Source organism: Chinchilla lanigera, unplaced genomic scaffold, assembly GCF_000276665.1.
Source record: "Chinchilla lanigera isolate Chin_1 unplaced genomic scaffold, ChiLan1.0 scaffold00035, whole genome shotgun sequence".
NCBI lineage: Eukaryota > Metazoa > Chordata > Mammalia > Rodentia > Chinchillidae > Chinchilla > Chinchilla lanigera.
In genome coordinates this window covers 16,452,748-16,466,490 of record NW_004955436.1, presented here as the reverse complement: position 1 = coordinate 16,466,490, position 13,743 = coordinate 16,452,748, and the positions used below count along the sequence as shown (strand labels likewise).

The 13,743-nt window shown below is 42.8% G+C and overlaps 1 protein-coding gene across 1 annotated transcript in view; it reads right to left on the bottom strand.

Annotated features, from left to right (window-relative positions):
- Plagl1 (pleiomorphic adenoma gene-like 1) overlaps positions 1-13,694 on the bottom strand; it is a gene marked incomplete in the record, with an annotated part of 59,076 nt that extends 45,382 nt beyond the window's left edge. The window contains 2 exon segments of the mRNA XM_013516703.1: positions 2,268-2,307; positions 13,675-13,694.
- Positions 13,695-13,743: the final 49 nt, after the last annotated feature.

Sequence of the window (13,743 nt, the reverse complement as noted above, 5' to 3'; positions counted from 1 at the left end):
GACCTTGGCATCATCTATGTGATGTGGTTTTAGGTACATACACAATGCAAGAGTTGTGGGGTTAAGAAGGCTTCCACCCAGATTTCAGAAGGCCTGGGAGGCCAGGCAGTGTGCCCCTGAGAGGGCAGTATATGAAGCCAAAAGAGCAGTTGAGACCCCAGAAGTTTAGAGAAGCCAGGTACATGGGTCGTCTGAGGAAAACTGCAAGGAGTAGGCAAAGCAGGGCCAAGAAAAAAGCCATGGGAGCTACAACCACCAGCAGTGCCAAAGGGACAGAGCCACCCAAGCCTTTTGAAGTTTACAACCTGCCACAGATTTCCTCAGATGCTGCACATAGAAATATAGGACTTAATGTTTACCCTGCTGGATTATGGACTTGCTTTGGTCCCATTCCTTTGTATCCCTGCCTGTACCTTTTAGAATTGAAATGTTTATTTTGTGCCACTGAATGTGGGAAGTGTTTAACTTCCTTTTCATTTGTACAGGGGCTCACAGCTAAGAGTTTGCCTTAAATCTCACAGCAGACTTGGAGCTTGGACTTTTCAGCAATGCTGAATCTGTTAGGACTTTGGCAATTCTGGGAGATGGTCTAAATGCCTTTTGCATAAAGGGATGTGCATGAGTCTTTGGGGGCCAGGGTGGGATGTTATAGTTTGTGTCTACATGTCCCCTCAAAGCCTCATGTACTTCTAGATGGGGCTTTTTCAGAGGTAGCTGAATCTAGAGTTTTGTGATGGATTCATAGTGCAATGCTGGGATTATGAGTGAGTGATTGCTGTATTAGTTCACTGATTGGATTGGCACTGCCCTAAACCAGCAGTCTGTACAAGATAAAAAAGACAGGAGGCTTGTTTCCCCCTTTTGCTCTTTGTGCTTTTGCTGTCTTCTGCCACCATGAATGGTTGCTCCTCAGTCACACCACTCTACCTTAAAGCCAGCTGATTATGGATGGAAACCTCCACAAACTGTGAGCTAAATAAACCTTTCCCCCTTTAACTTCGGGTGTTGGGTAGACAAGAAGTCCCAAAATAGGTGAAACAGAACCTGCTAGAACAAGATTCAGGGTATATATTGAAGAACTGTCAGAGAATGCAAAGGTTCATTAAATTACTTTGTAAAAGTAGTCCCTTGTATTGCTAAAATGATGAAAAACAGCCATCTTCAAACAGTGAAAGTTCTTAAAGATGTCTTTAAATTGGTTTTGCATATGTCAATCCCTCTGTACCTGTCATGGCTTGTATTTAGATGTCCCCTCAAAGTCTCATGCTTTCATAGGTAGGACTTTTCAGAGGTGGCTAGATTCAGGGTGCATGCTACTGAGATCAAGAATGTGATGGGAGGATTGATTTGTAGTGCAAAGCTAGGATTAAGGGTTCCCCACCCTTGTGTGAGTGCTACTCCGTAAGGGTGGGTAGCCTGGGAAAGGTATAAAGGACAGAAAGAATGTGTGAGTGCTACTCCGTAAGGGTGGGTAGCCTGGGAAAGGTATAAAGGACAGAAAGAATGTTACTGTTTGTGAGTTGCTGCTTACTTCCTTGCTAGTTTGTTGCTTTACTGTCTTCCCGCCTTCTGCTCACCATGAACTGTTTTTCCTCACGATGCCTCTCTGCCATGCCACCCTGCCTTGGAGCCAGCCAACTATGAACTGAAACCTCTACAAACTGTGGGCTACAGTAAACCTTTTATCCTTTAACTTTGGGTGTTGGATATTTTGTCTCAGCAATGAGAAAAGTGACTAAGACAGCATCAAAATCAAAGACGCTACGAAGATCATTTGGGTGAAGACTGTGATAGCTAACAGAATGGGAGCAGATAAAACCTGAGCTCCGTAGGTGGCCCTTCGTCCTCACCTAGAATAACTCCAGAAGAATGTCACTCAACAAACAGATATCACTGAGCATAGTGGCACACACCTATAATCCCAGAGTTTAAGAGGCTGAGGCAGGAGGACTGCTGAGTTTGAGGCCAGCCTGGGCTACATGAATTCAAGGTCAGCATAAACTATATAGTGAGACCCTGTCCCCAAAAAAACAAAAACAAAAAAGAAAGTTTGGGGTGGCCAAAGTTGGGGTGGCCAAACTTTTTCCAAATAACTATTACCTACTAGTGTCAGAAAAGTGAAGTAGATCTTAATGCAACAATATAAGAGCCAAATAACAAAGTTTTACTCCACTTGTTGCTCCAGCCTGGCCCCTTCAAATGTACTATGTGATTAGAGAAGACAAAGTTCTGGGAGGAAGGATAAAAAAACTGAGATGTCAACTTACAAAGGCCAATGGCACGGTGCATGAATCAGGCAGGGATGATCTGAAAACAAACAAAAATGATCAATTAGTTTTATACAGAAGCTGCACATTCATCTGTTAATTGTAATTTTAAGATTGGTATAGAGTCATATGCAGTTTTAAGAGAGCTTTTATTCACTTTCCCCAACAGCAATATTTTGTAAAACTACAACATAGCCAGTATATTATATTAACACAACTCACACATCTTTTGAGATCTCTCAGCTTGTCTACGTGTATTTTGCTCTATACAATTTTTACCTCATGTAGAGGCTCACATCTACAACACCACAGCCAAATTACTGAACAGCTGCATAGCCATGAGGGTCCCTCATGCTGCTCCAACCACGTGCCCAGCCCCTCACCACTATCCCTTTGGGTCACTGATCCCATGGCCTCCATCTTTAACATTAAAATAGTAACATGCATTTATACACATTTTACTCATAGCCCATAAGAGACTACTACTGAGCTGTATACCACTATGAATAAAGAATTCTGCTTCGCTGCACTAAAGACTCTGCCTCAGGTGAAGGAACAAATTTTTCTAAAAAAGAAGTTTCTTCTCATTGTTATCATAGCTTTGACCATTCTCTTCAAAAATCAGAAGGTGAAAGGAGAGACATCTCGATGTGCTGTCTGAACTCACACTATATTTTCGATATTTCTGCAGCAAGAAATCTGTCAGCACTTACTGTGGGACAACTAACATATTTTATATACATTTAACCCTCATAACCCTCTGATACGTATCGCACTATCATCTTTGCTTGATCCAGGGGGAAAAAAGTCACTGAGATGTTTACTAAGTTACTTAGTCACACAAGCAGCAAAGGGCAGATTGCAGCACCTGGGAACAGATTTTTAGCATCTAGAAGAATCTACACCTCAAGAAAACCAATAAAAATGAAATCAAGCTATTTTTGTTATTACCACAAATCAACTTCACTTTAATATACAGAAATTAAATAAGGGAAACACCCAAAACAATGATTAGCAAAATGGAAAATATTCAAACATGAAATGATGGAAGACTGTCAAAAGCAGAAAGAATGGAGCACGCCAGCAGCACTGTGCTACAGCAATAGACAGCTCATCAGCCCTGAATTGCGAGGATTCAATATACGCTGCAGACTATCAGGTGGCAGTTTACACAGAGCTGTGATTACTCCTGAAAAAATGTATTCAACTGGGCAAAGATTACAATTGGAAAACTGGAATTTTCAGTAGCAGATAAAAGCCGCACAAAATTAGGTCCCTTACTCAACAGTCATCTAAAGGTCCAGAGAGAATGTCCAGATAATAACAACAGACATCTATCGTGAGGAACATTCTGTGGGTCTATTAGCTTAATGATAGAGCATTATTACTGAGGATTAGTTAATATTTTTTCCATGAAGCCATGTAACGCATTTATGATTAGCTGTGGCATTTCTACCAATCACTCAACAATGCTCAAAAGGTGCCTGTTCGGTGAGCCGTCGATGTGCTGCCCCAGCACTCTGGCTAGGCTTTCTTCACAGTGCTAATTTCATAGACATCTCCCAGCTGACCTAAGGTCAGGAGGTAGACAGAGCAGATAACACATTATTAGCGTTGCTTGGTGTCCATACAACAGAGTTATACATAGGAACTACGGAAATGGAGCTCTGAAGCTCCTCTTCCATGGGAAGCCACATACTAAGCATCATTCTTGACTCTCAGGGATGAAATAAACTCATTATATCATTAACATGTAAACGTATCAAAACTTTAAAATGCCCCTAGAGTATGTGATGTCTTCACAATTTTTTAATTTGTTGTAACTACACTGCATAATCTCTCCTACCTACTCAGAACTCACACTCTCTTAAGGACGGGAAAGTGGAGGGTGAAAGTGAAGGTATCCAGTTCTGCCTTTACAGACAACACCCCATGGTACCTGCTCACTCGTTGAGAAGAAAGGCATTGAGGTTGGCCCAGAATGGCGGCCTTGGGGACCCTGGACACAGCTCCTCTTTCAGTGATACCTAAACCCCATGTATTTATAAGCATCATAATTTCAGGAATGCTCTTGTCTTCTTGCATAAGGCAGGTGGCAAACCATCTTTTCTAACACTCTGTCTCTAAAAAATGGGACAAAATAGATTTCAAAGTTCTAAGAGAAGAAAAACTGGAATTCCTGCATCAGTTACATTTATGTCTAATTCTTTTCACAGGGAGACACATACGTAGTACCTTGTCTTCAATTTCACATGGTTTGTTTCTCTTGTCGCTCTAAAAGCATGTTCTTTGTTTAGAATAGTCTTTCTCCACACAGAGAACATAAGAGCTCAGAACTTCTTTTCCCTTTCCCAAGGGCATTCTCCCCAGAGGCCTTGGTAAGCAATGGCGACAATGCTTACACTCTAGGTCCTTCTTGCTCTATTGCTAACAGTCACCCGATGACATCACAGTATAAGCACAGTACCTGTGTGGCTCTTCATTTTAAAACTTTCTACAAAATTAACTGAATTTTCATGTTTGTTTTGTTTGTATATCCTCACAATGTTTTTGTCACTGTTTTTTTTTTTTTTTTTTTCCTTTTTCTTTTGTCTGGTGCAAGGGGTTGAATCCAGGGCCTCATACATGCTAGTCAAGTACTCTACCATTGAGCTAACTCCCCAGCCTCCTGTACATTTTTATTTTGGGATACAGTGTCACTGAATTTTCAGACTTATAATCCTCCTGCCTCTGCCTCCTGTTCAGTTGTGATGACATGCATGTGCCATCATGCCCAGTCCACCGTTTTCCCTAAACTGTTAAACTCTTGGAGGACAGGAGCCATATCTATAAAACTAAGTTTACAAAGAACAGTGAGCCTTGTACATACGTCCCACAAATGCCTTTGGTAGTGAGGATCACAATCACCATAACAATAATAGTGGGTTCGCTCAACTTAACCACAAGTTCTGGTTTCCATCAACCTGGGCCATGATGTGAGGGAGTAACTGAGACCTTAACTGAGAAGCAGGGCCCCACATCAGAGGCTCCCGTGGGCACTTTCCTTTGAATTCTGTTATCTGCCAGGAAGATAAGGGCCTTTATTCATTCTCCTCAACACATTTTCAAATTCTAGGACATAAAAAACTAACCATGTCAGTCTTAGTCATTTCAGGCTGCAATAACAAAGGACCACAGACAGGCTGACAGCTCCGCAGGGTGGGAGTCTGAGACACTGTACTGCCAGGGTCACATTCTGATGAGGACCCTCTCCTGGGTGGCAGATTGTAGGCTTCCATGTGTCCTCACACAGAGCAAGAGAGCTCCTGGCCTCTTCTAATAAGGGCACTAACACCACTTGGGAGGGCTCCACCCTCAGGATCTAATTGCTTACCACATGTCCACCACAGAATGGCAGCACGAAGCCCAGCATGTCGACATATCACTTTTGAGGGGACCCAAACATTGACAGGTGTCTTTGGGGTGTACAGCCCTCTGCTCTCCCAGCTGCTCTATCGAAGGGTGCACTGGACCCAAACATTCAGTCCTCTGAGATGGTCTTACGTACAGATGAAGGTATTCTGGCAGTTTCAACATACCCCATAGTCTGCACAATTTTACATCAAAAATACCACACTAATTCAGCCAGTGAAGACCCACTTGGGTTCTAGAGCCTGCCCAACCGCTGTGGCATTTCCTCACTCCATGTTAAGTCTGGCCTGGGCCTTAGTTTCCGGTCGCCCTCCCCACCCCCAACCCTCAGACCCAGGTCCCTGTCTCTGCTGACATCCTTGCCTCATGCTTCACTGAGAAAGTAGCAGCACTGGATAAGCATCTCATCCTTCCAGCTCTAAACCCACCAAGTCCTTACACCCACAGGAGGATGCACCCCTTGTAGAACCAGAGACCAATCCCATCTCTCACCTCAAAATATCTTCTACTTTATCATCCTCGCTCGTTCTACTGGAGATACTCACCCCAATGTACAATCATGCTCTGGTATTTCCAAATTTAAAAAAGAAATGCATTACCCTCCAATTGCCCCGGCTCCTACTTCATCCACACCCTCTCACTCAAACTTCTGAGCAGACCTGAAAAATTAGACAATCTGCATCTCTTCAGGCCCACTTGTGTTCCAACCCATTCCCTTGGCTGTTATCTTAACCCTCTATCAAAGGATCTTTATCAAGGTCGCCAAAGCAATTCTGAGTATCCTCATTTTTAAAATCAGGACACAGAGGCTCAAGAGAGAGATTACTGGGTTGAGATAGTAAAAAGAAACCTTCCCTTAGAGATACACAGAAGCTAGGGCTGCCTCAAAGTGTTCCTTCCCAGACATCAGACCAAGGACTTCATCTTCCAGGGACTCTATGTCCTTCCTTGCTTATATCAGCCCCTCTGCATTAACTCACAGACCTCCTCCTTGGAATATCACTGATTTCCATTACTTTCAATTGAGAAAAGCTCTCTATTTGCCTGTGAATGTTTTCTGTGTTGAGCTCTTAGTGTAAATTATTTAATTGTCTCAACAACTTGAGGATGGGTGGTTTTAATCCCTGTATCCAATCTTGGCTGAAAGGAAATAAATTTTCTAATTTCCTTTCCTAATAAGCCACATTAATAAACAGGACAGCAAACATTTGACTTCTGACCACAGCTGGAGTCCTCAGTCAGCTGCCTGTCCTTCGGGATGGGGATGCCTCCTTGCTTCTTGGTTGTTCTCATTAGGTGGTGACACGATAGGGGCAGCACTCAGAGATGTGTCTCGGTTCCATCATCTCATGGGGTCAGAAAAACTAGAACTGATGCAAATTTGCTATGGGCAAATGTATCAGAAACTGATTTTTAAGGGCCAGGGATATAGCTCAGCGGCATAAGCACCTGCTTGGCAAGAGCAAGATACTGAGTTCGATTCCTGGTACCAAAAAAAAAAAAAGAAGAAATTGATTTTTATGTAATGGGACTCTATGAAAATTTCAATTGTCAGAATATGACACTCAGCTTTGGTGATTGGAGCATTTTCCCTCCTCCTTCTACCTCAGGGGCTGGCTTAATAAGCATGAGCTGAGACAGAGACCTGTGACCCCCACATCCCATTCTGGTTTTCTAGGCTCAGACACTGGGCATGCTCAGAACTGTTGCGAAACCTGCACAAGAGTGACTGCCTCGAGACCCAAGCTTTATTCTGGCCCTTGCCCAGCTACACCATCTGCTGACAGGAGAAGCCCTAGGCCCACAGGATGTGCTAGACTACCTTTGGGTGCTGAGATCATGGGATTCCTACAGAATTCCACTGTATGACTCTTGCCCAGACCCTGCTTTTGAAGGCAAAGTGTGGCCCTGGTGGGCCTGATATAGGAGACAGTGCAGGGCAAAGCTGGCTGGGGAAATGACCTGTCAATTACAAGATCCCAGGACAGCACAAATAACTCTCTGGACTCAGACACCACAAGAAGCCCGCTATCGTGATTTCCCATGATAGCCTGCACTGCATCTTGCAGAGATAGCATGTACTTTGCTTTTTGCTTTCACCTTTTTTTGTTCTGCCCAAGTCCACTCTGCAGAGCTGGTTTCTCCCACATCCATTCATCCCTCACTTTTTAACTAAACTTCTGGCACCAGTTTTAGTTTGTCTCATCCAATTCTTTGTTCAAGGCAAGAAGGACCCAGCATACTTTTGGCTGGTGAGCCATTTCTAAAAACTACCTGAGAGCAGGCCCAAGGGGTAGTCAAGGGGTGGCTGCTTGCTGAGAGTGCAGACACAACTCCAATGTGTACCCTTCATGGTACAGGACAGGACATGGAATGCAAGAAGAGGGAAGATGGGCCAGGATCAGGGGCTAGCTTGCCCCACACTGCCATGTTCTGGAATTATCTCTTCCAAGATTCCATATTCAAACACGGTTTTCCAGGCTTTCTGGAGGTAATACTCAGATATATGGCAAAAGATTGTTTATATTTCTATGTAAGCTTCATCCCTTATTGCAAGGTAGGGCCATGGGACTAGCTCTAGCTTTTAATAGACAGTTAATTACAAGACTGTGATGGTTCCTAACTGGACATCCACCCAAAACCTCATTCACTCGGAGGTGGGGGAGGGTGCTCGTGGAAGGTGATTGGTGCTGGGAGGTAGGGTCTGGTCCAAAGAGGCACATCACTGGGGGCTCAACCTGGAAGGGCATCTCCCTCCCAGGCTCCTCCCTCTCCCTGTGCTTCCTGTCGCCCATGAAGGGAGTGGCATTCCTTCTCTCAGGCCCTTTCCCCATGCCACTTCTACCCTGGAACCAGCCTACTATGGACCAAAACTTCTACAAACCATGAACCTAAATGACCTTCTCTGCATTTGAGTGGTAGGTGTTGGGTATTTTGTCTCAGTGACAAGAACATGAATAAGACAAAGACCATTTGACATTCTCTTCTCCTACTACAGCAACCAAGACAGCTAAATGTCTCAGATAATAATTATCTTACTGGACTACAAGATGGCAGTACATCCACTGGCTTGAGTCTGTATGTGGAGCAGTGCCTCATGCAAACCCACAGTGAATATTTAGTATGAGCAGAAGATAAGCTTTTGCACTGAAGACCTTGAGGCTTGGGAATGACGTGTTAGCAGACCATAGCATGCCCTTATCCCGACAAGGTAAAAATTGGTACCCAAGGTAGGACTTTGCTTCAGCAAAACCCTAATATACATAACCTTGGTTTAGTGGTGGGAAGCAGTGAGGAAATTCATGTTTCTCAGAAATATGATGCTCTATCTTATACAGTGCCTACATAATTGGTAAAGCATCCACCTCAGGAGGCAGACCTTAATGGACTTGTAGCCCTAAGAGAAGAGGTAAGAACATAACACTTTGGACCATCACTGGCTTCAGCTAGAAGAGTATTTCAAGAACAAGTTCAGCTCACAAAGGACTTACCGCATTTTCCAAAATAAGTGGAGGGAAATGAAGAGATTCCAGACATTTCAGCTTTCACAGGTAGAAGAACAGACTCTTCAACCTCCACATTCAAGGAAGACTTTGAAGGACAGAAGCTCAGGAAAACATTATTGTTGCTGTTATTGTTGTTAAACTAAACTGCTTCAGGGTGAAGACAGTTTGTTCATTAAGTCATTTTATGTGGATAAATGACAGAGGGAAAAGATCAGACTCAGGGTAAAGCTTTCCAACAAAGGGCAGACAGTCCCCAGTAATTTTCTATAGGTGCAGAAAGAGGGCTACAAGAGTGAGAGGAAATGAATGGACCAGATCTGACAACCAAGTCTTGACACAAAATAAAAGTGCAGGGGTATGTTTACTTGCACATAGAATTGTCTGGAAACAGAGGAAACACTCCAAATTTTGGAGAGTATCGTGCTGCCAAAGACAAAAGCCTTGCAGCTGAAGTGTCAAAGTGAATCTTCTCTATGCAGGGAGTGGGCAAAAGAATGGTTCAGATCCCAAGTGAACCAAATTTTCTACCACCACTTTGAGCGTGGCTAAGAAGGAAAAAAGAATCCTCAGAGGGTAGAAACTGTGCCTCTTAAAACAATGAACAAAAAGGTAGAATCAAGGCCTACTCAACAAACATTTTGCTTCCCCATGGTGACCTGATTTCAGAATTGCTATGGATCACTTGATCGCTCCCTTAAGGCATGCTGGTGAGATTTACAAAGGCTAGGTTTGACTCAGTAGTTTTTTAATAATCCTGGAGGGATGTCTGAAAGATCAATAATTATCCTACCCATCACAGATTTTAAAACCTCAGTGAATGGCATGCCACCTATGTTCCACATCATGCCCTCTGAGAATGTGAACATCTTCTCTCAGCTTTTTAAAAGCTATTTTCTAGATTACAGCTTAATACATCACTCTCAAAGTGACAGGTATTACCCTGGAAGCGTATGACACCGACATCACACCGCACAGAAATGCAGACAGATTCAACAAAACAGCTCTGCATTAGGGAGCTCTCAGAATCTCACGCAGAAGCTACACTACTGGTGTTAGAAACAGCTCACATTATTCTTCTAACATATATGGCACAGAATGAGGGAGTATCACAAATGTTAAGGCTGCTTACATTCAGGGAAGACACCGTCCTGCTGTGTTTCTAGAAAGCCCACTTTTACAAACTGAATTGTATCTACCAGCTCCAATGTGACTGTATTTAGACAGGACGTAGACAGGACCAAGAGAGATAATTGAGACCATAAGGGTGGGGCCCTAGTCCAACAGATGGGTGCCTCCTAAGCAGAAGAGCTGAAAAACCGTGTCCTCCGTTCACACGCCACCGAGGACAGGCCCTACAGGGCACAGGAGAAGGGGCCATTGGTGAGCCAGAAAGATCCCTCAGCAGAAAGGGAATATTTTGACACCTAGAACCTCTAGAACGGTGAGAAAATTTCTGTTGTTGAACCACCCAGGATGTGGTATTACTATGACAGTTCTACTCGATCAAGACATCCACCATACAATTTCCCTTAAGGATGAGGCCAAAATGGAAGGCTGAACTTTTAATCCAGGATTTACAATCAAATCTATAAGTAATGGTGACATACAAACACAGGAAATAACCGTCCCAGCTTCCATGTTAACTACAAGGGTAATATTACACATAAATGCTTATCAATGTGAGTATAAATAATATATTAAACAGTATTTAGCTACAGGAAGGGCCTCCATTTTTTATCCTAAAGACAACCATAAAACCAATCCAAAACAAATGCACTACCATTCACAAACCTTTTAGAACTTTTGAAATTTGTTTTTGCTTTTTTGGAGACTGGGTCTCACTACAAATTCCACGCTGGCCTTGAATTCACTACATAGCCCAGCCTGGGCCTCAAACTCAAGGTGATCCTCCTGCCTCAGCCTCCTGAGTGCTAGAATTATAGGTGTGTGCCACCACCTATGGTGTTGAAAGTCTTTTACAAATGAATTATACTGCAGAGTTCAAGTACACAGCTAAAGGAAATTAGCACTTTAAGGGCCCAGTGTGATAGCCAAGCCTTATGAACTTGGTTGCTCCCATCCACAAGTTAGTCTAACTTCATATTTAATGATTACTTTACTTCTTGTGTTCTAGCTGAGCACTTTGCTAGTGATTTGGTTGACAAAAATATCTCATTTTCAAGAAAGTCTTCCTTGTTACTAGACATGATATGAATATTAACAAAAAGTAGACTTGCAATTATATAACTTCAAATAAATGCAGACACAAGGGAACGCCAGTCAGAATCGCTGCCTCTTCTTACCTTTTGATATAATCATAAAAGTACCATGATCTGATGGCTTCATGGTGTACCTTTTCTTTCAAACACATCAAGGCACACACATCAAGTACCTGCAGCTCTTGTGCTTCCATCAGACCTTTTTTAGGTATCATGGTCGTAATACATATATTTTTAGTCAAAGGCCTACAAAGCCTGTAATAGCACTCCATCAGATCAAAGCATCACCATGCAAAGCCAGGAATGACACCAGCACACTGTGTCCTATCACACACAGCCTAGTCAGTGGTGGCGAACCTATGGCACATCTACGTGCCACAGCTGGCTATGTGCATCACTGAAAGCTCTCAAAGGTTCGCCATCACTGTCCTCAATTCTTTAGTGATTAGGCATCAGCATGTCACTGTTTAGAAAAAAGTGACAGATATTAAGTTACTTTTTCTACTAACTAATCCATTTAAAGCAGCTCAGGTAAGAAACACTAAAGCAAAGACACAGAAAAACAGAAATAAGACAGGAAAGTCATGATTAAGAAAACTGACTTTCACTTATCTAAAATGCTTGGAGCCAAAAGTGTTTTGGATTTTGGAATGTTTGCATATGTATAATGAGGTATCTTGGGGATGGGACCCAAGACTGAGCACAAAATTCATTCCTATGTATCCATCTATCCATCTATCTATATCTATCTAGGTACTCTCATACACGTTTGTAGCACCTATGTTTTAACTGCAACTCCTCATATGAGATCTAGTTGTAACTTTCCACTTGTAGCGTTATTTTGATGCTCAAAAAGTTTTCCACTTTGGAGCACATCAGATTTTAGATTTCCTTTTTCTTTTTTTTTTCTGTTGATACCAGGAATTGAACTCAGGACCCTGCACTTGCCAGGCAGGTGCTTGTGCTGCTGAGCTATATCCTCAGCCCCAGATTTTAGATTCTCTGATTAGAGGTGCTCAGCCTACTTTAGTTAGGAGCTGTATGAGCAAAATTTCTCCTTCTGGATGTGTTACTGACCTAGGTTGTGGTTCCACGGGTAGACATACATACCTAAAAATCCCTCAGGCCTGCATACTTACTTAAGACAGGCAGTCTTTACCTGCTTTTTCCTCCAAGTATTTTATACTGCAATACTTTATGAAAAGGAATCAGACTCTAACAACCTAGTACAAGTTATTAGGCAAATGCAAAATACTCTACTTAAGATAAACACCAAAGTGTGATTAAGTTTCTGTTTGACTCCCCCCAGATAAGCCAAAACTAGCACATTTAAACTTTACCCATGAGAAACAATAACTTAGAAGGAGGATCCAAAGGAAGGAGTCCCCCAGTTAGTCCTAACACCAACACTGCCATCCAGGTGGAGGCTCCAAGTAGCACACTGGCAATGAACACAAAACCAGTCCAGTGTGCGTTGTACCATAAATACTTCCAGCCAGCATTTCATTTACTTAACTATTTATTTTTAGCACTAAGGCACTATGGCACAAATGAGTGAGAATTTTGAATGAGACAAACTAGTTTTGCTACTTACGAGTGCATGGTGTTGTAAGTTTCTTAATCTCTTTGATAGCAAATTTCCTCACAATTTCAAAGAGATCACAGTTGGCAAAACTGTAGCACAATCAGAGTCAGTACTTAATAGTAAAAGCTATTTAGCAACAGGTCTTTTGTATGCGAAGTATCATGCTAGGTGCTTGAACCCCATCTCGAAGAACCTGACCATCTCGAAATGACATTTAGATAAAAAGACTGGTGATGAAAACTTAAGAACTGAACAAGGACCGGCAGGGGAAAGGAGGAGCTTGGGGGACCAAGACCTCAGGAAAACCCAGAAAGTCACACGAGGGGCCTCGGGTCCTGCCTGGGAGGGAAGGGCTAGAAAAGGATTCCTGAAAGAAGGAGGACCTAAACGGGCTGCTTTTATTTTTAATTTTTATGGGTTTACTAAAGCATAAAAGTAACTCATTTACTAGGAAAAAAAGTGTTTTTCAGAATTTCAAGAGTATGTTCTGCATAAAGCAAGAAGTCCCACTGCGTCCTTAAAGTTAGGTTCGGAGACCAAGTAAGTGAGGTGCTTATCCACCATCCTCACCTAGGACCTTTTCAGAATCCACACGAAAAATCCAAGTGCACAGCTGACAGAGCCCAACGTACTGAAGCACACAAATGGTCTTATTTCCCAAAATGGATGCGAACGCACACACTCACTGTTCAGCGGCGCGATCACTCGCTAACGGACTCTTTCCTCCCGGCCTTTGGGCCGGCTGCGGGCGGGCG